Source organism: Microtus ochrogaster, unplaced genomic scaffold (assembly GCF_000317375.1).
Source record: "Microtus ochrogaster isolate Prairie Vole_2 unplaced genomic scaffold, MicOch1.0 UNK97, whole genome shotgun sequence".
NCBI lineage: Eukaryota > Metazoa > Chordata > Mammalia > Rodentia > Cricetidae > Microtus > Microtus ochrogaster.
Genome location: NW_004949195.1, coordinates 97,882 through 108,559, shown reverse-complemented (window position 1 = coordinate 108,559; position 10,678 = coordinate 97,882). Strand labels below are relative to the sequence as shown.

The 10,678-nt window shown below is 41.0% G+C and overlaps 1 protein-coding gene across 1 annotated transcript in view; it reads left to right on the top strand.

Annotated features, from left to right (window-relative positions):
* The window catches only part of Kpna3 (karyopherin subunit alpha 3), an 81,861-nt gene that overhangs the window by 7,770 nt on the left and 63,413 nt on the right, over nucleotides 1-10,678 (top strand). The gene's annotated exons all lie outside the window — the stretch shown is intronic.

Sequence of the window (10,678 nt, the reverse complement as noted above, 5' to 3'; positions counted from 1 at the left end):
GGCAGGTTTTTTTGTTTTTGTTTTGTTTTCTGTACAAAGATCCCTTGCTGCATAGATGGTTCTTAAGTCATTCATTCAAGAAAGGTCAGTTAGGAAAACCTAATGAAACTTGTCCTTTGTGTGCTGAAGAACCCACCACTGCTGGCACATGTCAACCCATTTCCCCATCAGACCCTGATGGTTTGAGGAGACAGCAAGAGTGAGAACCCTGGTCGAACTCCACAGGTGATTCTAGAGCTGCTAGTGACCATCTTTTCTTCAGATGCCAACAAGGGACACAGTACAGTGTTGAACTGAGACTTTTAACCCTATACCATCTTTCCTTTCTACTTTGCCAATAAAATGCAAACATTTTAATCTGCCAGGTAAAGTATTTGGAGATTAAGGCATGCACTTATTAGATAAGGATTGAGACACAGGCCTTTTGATACTGGCTTATTTTCACTTTGCATAATGTTTTCAATATTCATGCATATTATAGCATGTATATAAGTTTCCTGCCTTTATTAGCCCATTTTATGTATATACTGCATTTTTTTTTGCTTGTCTTAGCAGTTCTCAACCTTTCACAGGCATTACTTAAGGCCATCAGAAAATGCAGGTATTTATATTATAATTCATAACAGTAGCAAAATTGCAGTTATGAAGTAGCGATGGAAATAATTTTATGTTTGGGGGGTCAAAAGATTCTTAGCATTAGGAAAGTTGAGAACTGTTGGTCTGTTCATTCTATCAGTAAATACTTGGGTTACTTCCACATTTGGCTGTTGTCTGCTCACCATTTTGCTTATTTTGGCCTTTTTTGTTTTATGTAGGGTCCTCGTGTATGTACCCAGATTGACTTTAAACTTGTATAGCCTAGGATGACCTTGAGCTGATATTTCTGCTTATTTAGTACTGGGATCAAACCCAGGACTTCCAGCATGCTAGGCAAGTATTCTGCTGACTGAGCTACATCTTCAACCTTACTGGGTTTTTTGTTTGTTTGTTTGTTTGTTTGTTTGTTTTTTTGAGACAAGCTTTGTTGCACAGCCTAGTCTGGTTTAGAACTTTAATTGATGCTGCTTCTTCTTGTAGTGCTGGTACTACAGGTGTGTGCACCCTTGTGCTCCCCACTGTTTAATTTGTTGGAAAAGGAGTAAAGGTCAGTGTTCTTACGTTGTGTTGCACCATGGGAAATTATAATTTTTGCAGTTCAGAATAACCAAGTATCAGCAGTTTCATATGGCTGAGCCTATTAGGTCCTGACACAGGTTTTTCTCATGGTGTAGTTTAGTTTGTTCTTCATATTCTGCACCATCCTCAGGATTTTCTGTAAACTGGAAGTTAAATGGTTAGCCCAGGTTAAGTTTGTTTGTGACACTGTAGCTTAGGTTGGCCTTGATCCTTTTGCCTGTTCTGAGTGTAGGAGTACAGGTGTTTATCAGCACTCCCAGTTCAGCCTTTTTTTTGTTGTTGTTAAAAAGTTCAATTGATGCTGTGTTTTAGAATATATGCTGAAAATGATATTGTTTGACAAGAGGGTTTATATGATAAAGAATCGTCACAAATATGAAAGTTACTATATATTTGCTGAAATGAATTTTAGTTAGGTGAGTCATGACATACTGGACAACACTTGAAGGAGAAAAAAGTAACTGACTTTAGCTATCAAGTAAAGAAGTTACAAAGGGTATTTCTAGAAAGCCTGGCTTCAGAGTCAGTGGCATTTTCTTGTGTAACTGACACCATTCATAAGGCAAGATTATTTTGTTAGTACAAGGTGTGGCTGTAGCATCACTTCCATGTCTGTTCTTTTATCTTGAAGAGAAGGGGGTATTAAAATAGTTAGGCACATAAATGTAAGTGTTATTTCTATGGTTTTGCCATAGTCTTTTCATGTCAGTTATGATATGGAATTATTCCGAAACAATGATTAAAAAGATGAAAAGTAATGATTTTTTTCCTGATCCAGGGAGTTTCAGTCAGATACTGATGCTGATCAGGTGTTCAGTGCACAGCTTGCCAGCCTGTGACAGTGGTCTTGGCAAGTGGTGTCAGAGAGGAGAAAGGTAATGGCTGAACTGTCAAGACTTTCTGGGTTATAGAATTCTTTATCTACCAATTTTTCTTTTCTTTTGGAATAGCATGTTTCTGTCTTAGATTGTTCTTTGTCCTCTTAGTTTACTTGGTTCTTCTGAACATTCGTTATGTGTATAGATATTAGGGTTTCCTTTTCATAAATAATGTCCTCAGCTCCTTAGATAAGTTAAGATTGGGCGTTTCTATTCTTAGACCTGTGGAGTTCTTCATCGTGTTTGGGCGCTGAGTCTCTATTTTTGATATTGTCAGTATGTTTTTCTGTAGTAGCCTTTTGATGGAGGAAGGTCATTGGTTGACTAAATAAAGAAGCTGCTTGCCCTGATAGGTTAGAACGTAGGTGGGAGGAGTGAACAGAACAGAACGCTGGGAGGAAGAGGAAGTGAGCTCAGAGACTCGCAGCTCTCCTCTCAGGGGCAGACGCCTCAGAGAGACACGATGCTCCACTCCTGCGGGCAGAGGCGAGAGCTCTGCTCTCTGAGGCACACACGATGAAGCTCCGTCCCAGGATGGACGTAGGCTAGAATCTCCCTGGTAAGCCACCTTGTGGGCTACAGCAGATTATTAGAGATGGGCTAGTCCAGGTGCGAGAGTTAGCCGAGAAAAAGCTAGATATAATGGGCCAAGCAGTGTTTAAATGAATACAGTTTGTGTGTTGTTATTTCCGGGCATAAGCTAGCCATGCAGGCGGCCGGGGTGCTGGGGACGCAGCCCCGCCGCTCCTATTTCTACAGCCTTTTCTTCCCTTTTTATTTGATTCATAGACCGTAGTGATTGTAAAGCAGATTTAATAACATTTAATGTTTCCCTGTGTTCCAGGCGGAGGGTTTGGCCATAAAGTTTATAAATATGAGGGACTGGAGAGATTGCCAATGGTAAGGTGCACTGTCCATCCAGAGGACCAGGGCGTGATTGTCTGTACCCATGTCACCTCTCACAACCTATAACTCTAGTTCTAGGGAATTCAGTGCCCTCTTCTGGCTTCTGCAGGCACTACTTGCCTGTGGTTTGTGTGGATTTGAAGGACTTTTTAGGGCACAGGACTGAGAAGGGTTTTAGGCAAACCTTAACAAGTCATTCCAACCTAAATAGCTCGAATATGAAGACAGTGAGTTCTGGAATCTAAATGGTCATATAGAAGTATCAGGTGTACAGCTGAAAATAATGTGTGTGTGCTGAAGAATCTTTTTTACTTCTTCCTCTTAGTTAACTATTTGAATTCTGAACTGAGTTTGAGGGGTAAAATGTCGAAGATAAGGATAACCAGTAATTGTGGAGCACTTGACTGTGAGCAAAACACTTGGTTTGTAAGAATACTCTTAATTGTCACAAGAGTTTTGTTACCTGGATAAAGAAAGTGAGTTAGGTAAATCGCTTAAAAAGGTGACACTAGGAAGGGGCAAAACTCAGATTTCCAACTTCCCAGCTCCGCCCTTTAGCTAGCCGCCCAATCTGCCTCAGGGTTCTTAGTTGAAGAATGAGATTGGTACAGAACTGTGGGAAGCAAGGAAACTCTTTAATGGAAATGTGTTCTTAGTACAGCGGGTCCCTTAGGGAAAGCAACTATACAAACTGGCCTGGGCAAATCAGGAAAGGCTTCATGAAGATGGCTTTGCTTAAGTTCAAGGTAGGTAAACATGTAGGTGTGTCAGTTGGTAGTAAGTGTTGGGTGGACCTGGAAGAGGTAACATGGTGTATTTAGGGAACTAAAATAATGGAGTATTTCTTAAATATGGAGTGGTTAGAAAGTTGAATAGGATAGGTGGAGCTAGATTGTGGAAACCTCTCCTCCCAGGAGTGAGTTGTGCATAGAGAACTGTTCTTTATTCTTTGGTTACAGTTGAAGAGTTGTATTGGTGAGAGCAAAAAGACAAGTTGGGAGTAATATACTTAGAAATCTCATAGATGATCTGAGATAGCATTGAGACTTAAAAGCAGGAAAAGTTATTAGCATTATTTAGTGTATTTTACATTGTAGAACAAGGTTTTTTTTCTGTAAAAAGCCATAATCTTTGAAGCCCAAATAATTTGCATTTTGGAGAGCTATATTTCATGTGGCTACTCACCTCTGCCTTGAGCACAAAAGGAACAGTAGATAGTTGATAAATAAATGGGTGTGTAGATGTATTCTGATAAAGCTACTGAATTTGATGGCTTTCTTTTATTTTCTTTCTTTAACAAAGTTATTTCTGGGACAGGGCTTGTAAACTTTTCCCACACTGGGTATATAGGTATATAAAATAGGTATACAAATAAAACATTTACTGATAGTCATAAAGAAATTTATTTTAAATCAGTTCTTGGTATACATGTAATTTTACCATATGTTAAAGATGAAACAGTTTTGCATTATAATGAGGTAGATGCATCAGTGCTGAGAATGACACTTCACATAAATATGTAGCATGAAATGGAAGTATATTTAAAGCTATTCAGAAACTGTTGGAAATTCTGTACTAAACCTAAGCCCCAAATCATTTGATGGCTTTTGATGAAACTCAGACCAGCAGTTCATTCTGCAATTTTTAATTTAAAAAACTTAAATGTATTTATTTATTTAGAGAGAGAGTGTGTGTGTGTCAGAAGACAGCTTACAGAAGTCAGTCCTATCTTTCTGTCGTGTGGGGCCTGGAATTGGACTCATTGGCCAGGCTTGGCAGTAAATGCCTTTACCTAGAAGCTGTCTTACTGGCCCTCAAATACAATTTACTGTCTTTTTGGATTTAATTTTTAATTCAAAAAAAAGGTTTATGTGTATGAGCGTTTTGCCTGCATGTATGTTTGTGTGCCTGGTGCCTGTGGAGGTCAGAAGGGGGCATTGGAAGCCTGGGAACTGGATTGATAGATGGTTGTGAGCTGCCATGTGGGTGCAGGGCCCTCTGCAAGAAGAACAAGTGATCTTAACCACTGATCCAGCCCCCAGCTCCCCATTATGTTTCTCTAGAACAGCAGAAGATATGTATACAGCTCTATGTTTATAGCATATAATAGTCTAGAACCTGAGCCTGAGGTGTTTCAGGCATGTAAGATTTCATGGAGTGCAGTGCACACATGTTCAGACCTGGGACCGTAGTAAAGTCATGATGTGATATGGCCGAGCAAACCTCAAACACTTTGGGCTTATTAAAACATTTTTGGTTACCTTTTTATCGCTGGACATTTGAAAACCTTTTATCATTGCTGTATTTCCTGTTACCTGAGACAAATTCAGCTACAAGATCTCATATAAGGGCCCGACCTCCAGATTATGAAGCTGGGCTACAATGTAGAGAATGTTCTAAAGGAGGTGGTGTTTGAAGAAAAGGTGCTTTGGGGAGTGCAACCTAGGACCTTTCCAGAAATGAGGGATTTAGTTGAAGGAAACAGATGTTCCTTGACTTAGGGTATTGCAGTTTTCTAATACAGGTTTTCAACTTTCCCATTATTTGAGAATGATACATACTTCAAATTTTAGTTACTCTTCCTGAGCTGATGATATGTGGCTGCTTAGCCATACGCACTGCCCTGGGTTGGCTGCACTTAACACTCTTGCCCTGAGTACTGTCTCACACAATGGGTTTGCCCAGGTAGCTCTGTGGGAGTTTGAGGAGTAGTTGTACTGCTCTGTTCTTCTGCTGTATTGTTAATTATGGCAGTTATATTTTCTTTCACTTAGTTGTATCAGATTTAGCTAAATACATTTTCTAGTACATTGTTAGAATTGGTAAGCCAGATTTGAAGTGTAAACTTCATATTTAGTTGAATTTTAAAAGATGGAACTAGCAGGAACATTGGTAGTTTAATGATCCAAGCCTCCTTTGTCACTAAGGTGAGTCTTGGGCCGTGGAGATACAGTTGTCACCCACTCACCCAGTTGGCAGTGCTGTTCCTAGTTGCAGAAAACCAGAAGCCAGTTTTGTTTTAGAAACTTTGAAAGAAATATAAAGAGAATTGGATACCTTCACACAATGAACAATTGCAGTTCATAAACTATCTTATTTATAACCATACCTACTTTCATACACATCTTCCTGGATGATTCTGAAGCTCAAACTGTTAATTTTGTGTGTGTACATGTATGCATAGTCCTACATATGTGTGGAGATCAAAGATCAACTTTTGGAAGTCTGGTCTTTGACTACCTTGTGGGATCTAGGTATTGAACTCAGGCCATCAGACTTGTGGGTAAGTGCTTTTACCTGGTATCTTGTGTCTCGAATACATAAAAACCACAGTGCACCAATACAGCATTAAACTAGTCAGTTAAAAACTGACTGATTTGAATAGACATTCCCCAAAGAAGGTAGGTAAATGGCCAACAAGCACAAGAAAAGACGAATGTTATTACGTTAGCAAACTAAACTAGCAGTGAGGTGTACTGTAAACTGGGATGCTTGCAGTTAGATAATAATAAGCCTTTGGAAGATGCAGAAATCAGAAGCTTCATACATGTGTAGTAGAATTATTAGCCATTCTGGAAAAAAGTTTAGTAGTTCAAGGTGTTAATCAGAGTTTTGACCCAAGATTTTATTCCTGTGTATATCTAAACGATAGGAAGTGGACTAGAGAGATGACTCAGTGGTTAAGAGCATTGGTTGCTCTTTCAGAGGACCTGGGTTCAATTCCAGCACCCACATGGCAGCTCACAATTGTCTGTAACTCCAGTTCAGGGGATCTGATACCTTCACACCAGTGCACCTAAAGTTGTTAAAAAAAAAAAAAGATAGGAAAGCATGCAAAGGTAGTAGCAGTATCACAGTTTGAAAATGTCCCCTACCCGAAAAATGAGTAGCTAGAGTGTAGTGACTATGCACGCCAAGTGCTGACACATTATGACGTAGAGGATTTCCACAGATACCAGGCTAGGGCTGAGATGACTGTGCAACATGAATACCTGAGTTTGGATCCCCAGAACTCATGTAAAAGCCAGGCTTGTGGAATTGTGGAGACAGGCAGATCTGGAAGCTCATTGACCAATAGGACTAGCCACGTTGGTAAAATAGAGTTTCAGTGAAAGACCTTGCCTCATAAAGCAAATGCGGAGGCTAATGAGTTGACTCAATGGATACAGGCACTTGCATCGAACCCATATCTAGGTGGAGGGAGAGAACCTACTCCATAGAGTTGCCCTCTGACCTATACATATATGCTGTGGCATTATGTGTCCCCCTCATCATACATGCACACACAACAATAACATGTTTAAGTTCTGAGTTTATTATCTTACTGTACTTAAAGGGGGGATCTCAGTGTTCAGGGGGAAGCAGAAAGGTGGGGAATTCAAGATCAGCCTGGGCAACACAGATGTACTGGCTGGTTTTATGTCAACTTGACACAAGCTAGAATCATCAGAGGAGGGAACCTTAATTGAGAAACTGCCTCCCTAAGATGGGCTGTAGGGCGTTTTCTTAGTTAGTGATTGACGGGGGTGAGCCCAGCCCGCTGTGGGTGTCAGCATCCCTGGGTTGTGATTCTACCTTCTATAAGAAGTGGGCTGAGAAAGCCATGAGGAACAAGTCAGTAAAGCAGCACCCTCCATGGCCTCTGCATCAGTTCCACCTCTGCGTTTCTGGCCTGCATGAGTTCCTGTCCTGACTTCCTTCAATGATGGACTACAGTGCAGAGATGTGAGACAAATAAACCCTTTCCTCCCCAGCTTGCTTTTTGGTTATGATGTCACAGCAATAGTAACCCTAATTAAGACAGCAGATAATAAAGGCGTTTCATTTTATGTAGTTAAAACGCATATGGAGTTCTGACTCCCAGTGACTATATAGTTTCTTAAAGTTTCCCTCCCTCATATAGCAAGACCTAGATAAAATATATTTACTTAAAACAATTTAAAGCATTGGAGCATTAAACATCATGTTTAACCTTGAGTGGGTCCTTTTGTTTAATAAAAATGGCTATTTGGTGAAATGATAAGTTGTTGGGGTTTTGTCTAGGGGTTCTGTATAATCCTGCTGCTTGGGGGCAGAGTACACAGTGTTACTGGCTTGAACTATAAAACTAGAGTTGTAGGGATAGGACAGTGGAAATCCTGGAGGGTGCTGGAAAGGGAGCAAGTCGAAACATTTATGTATAAAATCTGCTGTATCCTGTCCGTCTATAGTGCTGTGTGATGGAGGAAGGTCATTGGTTGATTAGATAAAGAAGCTGCTTGCCCTGATAGGTTAAAACATAAGGTGGGAGGAGTAAACAGAGTAGAATGCTGGGAGGAAGAGGAAGTGAGGTAAGACACCTCAGACAGAGACTCGACAGCTCTCCTCTCGGGGGCAGATGCCTCAGAGAGACACGATGCTCCACTCTTGGGGGCAGAGGCGAGAGCTCTGCTCTCTGAGGCACACGCAATGAAGCTCCGACCCAGGATGGACGTGGGCTAGAATCTTCCCGGTAAGCGCACCCAGCTGTGCTACACAGATTATAAGAAATGGGCTAGTCCAGGTGCGAGAGTTAGCCTAGAAGAGGCTAGATAGAAATGGGACAAGCAGTGATTGAAAGAATACAGTGTCCGTGTAATTATTTCTGGTAAAGCTAGCCTTGCAGGCAGCGGGGTGCTGGGGACACAGCGCCGCTGCTCCTATTTCTACAGCTGTGCGTGTACACGGTGGATGCCAGGGCCTTTAGTGGTAGAATACTCCAATTAGGTTCATTTACAGATGGCAGTCTGTAATGAGGCGACCTAGTATGAAAAGCCAGTATAGACATTTAGTGACTAATTCAGGTATTTGATTATCCTACAAGAGGACAAACAATAGAACCTAAAAAGCACAGCAGAATGTCTGTTTGGACTGCAGTTTCTTTTCATATAACTAAGACAGGTTGTCAGACTGTAAGAAGCAAGTAAGAGTAGTACTTATTAGTGCTGGGGCTTGAACCCAGGACCTCATACATATAGGGCAGCCACTAACAATTGAGCCCTGTCTCCAGGCAAAGTCAGCAGTTTCTTCATTTCTTTCTCTTTCTTTGTCCCTTTAGGAGTACAATCTCACTGTATAGCCCTGACTGACCTGGAAGTCACTATCTCAAGCTTTTAGAGGTTTAACTGCCTATACCTCCTGAATGCTAGGATTAAAGGCTTCTGCCACCACACTGGGCCCTCAGCATTTTCAGTATAAGGTGAAAGGTCTGAAGGTTGAAACAGGTTCATTGTGGTGTGTACATTCTGGACCTTGCGTCAGGAGTTTGTATTTGATGTTGGTATTCATATTGTAAATGAGTACAAGGAGAAGGTACAAGTTGAATGGTCTGTATAGATAGATATGCCCAACTGTACAGCAATTAGCATTTAAAAAATATGTTTATTAAAGAGCTTTTGTGGGACTGGAGAGATGTCTCCACAGTCAAAAGAGTGCTTAACGGCTTAGAGGAGACCAGCTCTCTTCAAACAAATTGGAGCAAAAGGCATTACTCTTTGCTGAGCCAATATTGAAGACCTGTAATCCGTGTTTGAGAGTCTGAGACAGGGAGGAAGAAGGGTCACTGCATTTGAGGCCAGCTCAAGCTGTGTAGGGAGACCTTGCTTCAAAAACTCTACCCAGATCCCAGAAGACAGTGCTTTCTTTTTGTACATTCTCAAAGTTTTTCCAAAAGGCTTAACTTGACAATCATCAGGAGTCTATAAAAGTCTTATCGGTTAAAATGAAGCATCATTTTAACAGACAGCTCTGATGATTTCTTGAGAGCTTTTGGGTTTTACAGGTATAGAGGCATGTTCGTAAATTCTTTCATTACTTGAACACTCAGCTGAAGAATGATGTCATAAGGAATTGATTATGTGAAAGTGTCCAGAAATATACTGTGGGGTGCAGATGGCCTTTGTGGCCTATTTCAGTGAGAATTCACACCACTTATGCTCCTCAATACCAGTCACCCCACTGTCACCATCTTCTTGCTGCTGAACTGTGGCATCTGTCCACTGTCAGGATTTTAATGTCTAAGAAAGTACTAGGTATATATCCTAGTTAGGGTTTCTATTGCTGTGGTAAAACACCATGACCAAAAGCAAAGTTGGGGAGGAAGGGTTTATTTGGTTTACACTTCCACATCATAGTCCTTCATTGAAGGAAGTCTGGACAGGATCTTAAGCAGGTCAGAAACCTGGAGGAAGGAACTGATTTAGAGACCGTGGAGGATGCTGCTCACTGGCTTGCTTCTCATGGCTTGCTCAGCCTGCTTTCTTATTGAACCAAGGATCAACATGGAAGGAGGCACCACCAACAATGGACCCACCCCCTATCAATCACTAATTAAGAAAATGTTCTATAGCAGGGTCTTATGGAGGGAGACATTTTCTCAGTTGAGGCTCATTCTTTTCAGATAACTAGATAACTCTAGCTTGTGTCAAGTTGACATAAAATTATCCTGCATGGTATGTGGTTTTTTTTTTTCAATTTGAATCAGGTTTCATTCACTAATTTTATTTTCAAGTAGCTTTATTGAAGGATAATTAAAGTAATGATAAACTGCCGGGCGGTGGTGGCACACACCTTTAATCCCAGCACTCGGGAGGCAGAGGCAGGTGGATCTCTGTGAGTTTGAGACCAGCCTGGTCTACAAGAGCTAGTGCCAGGACAGGCTCCAAAACCACAGAGAAACCCTGTCTCGAAAAACCAAAAAA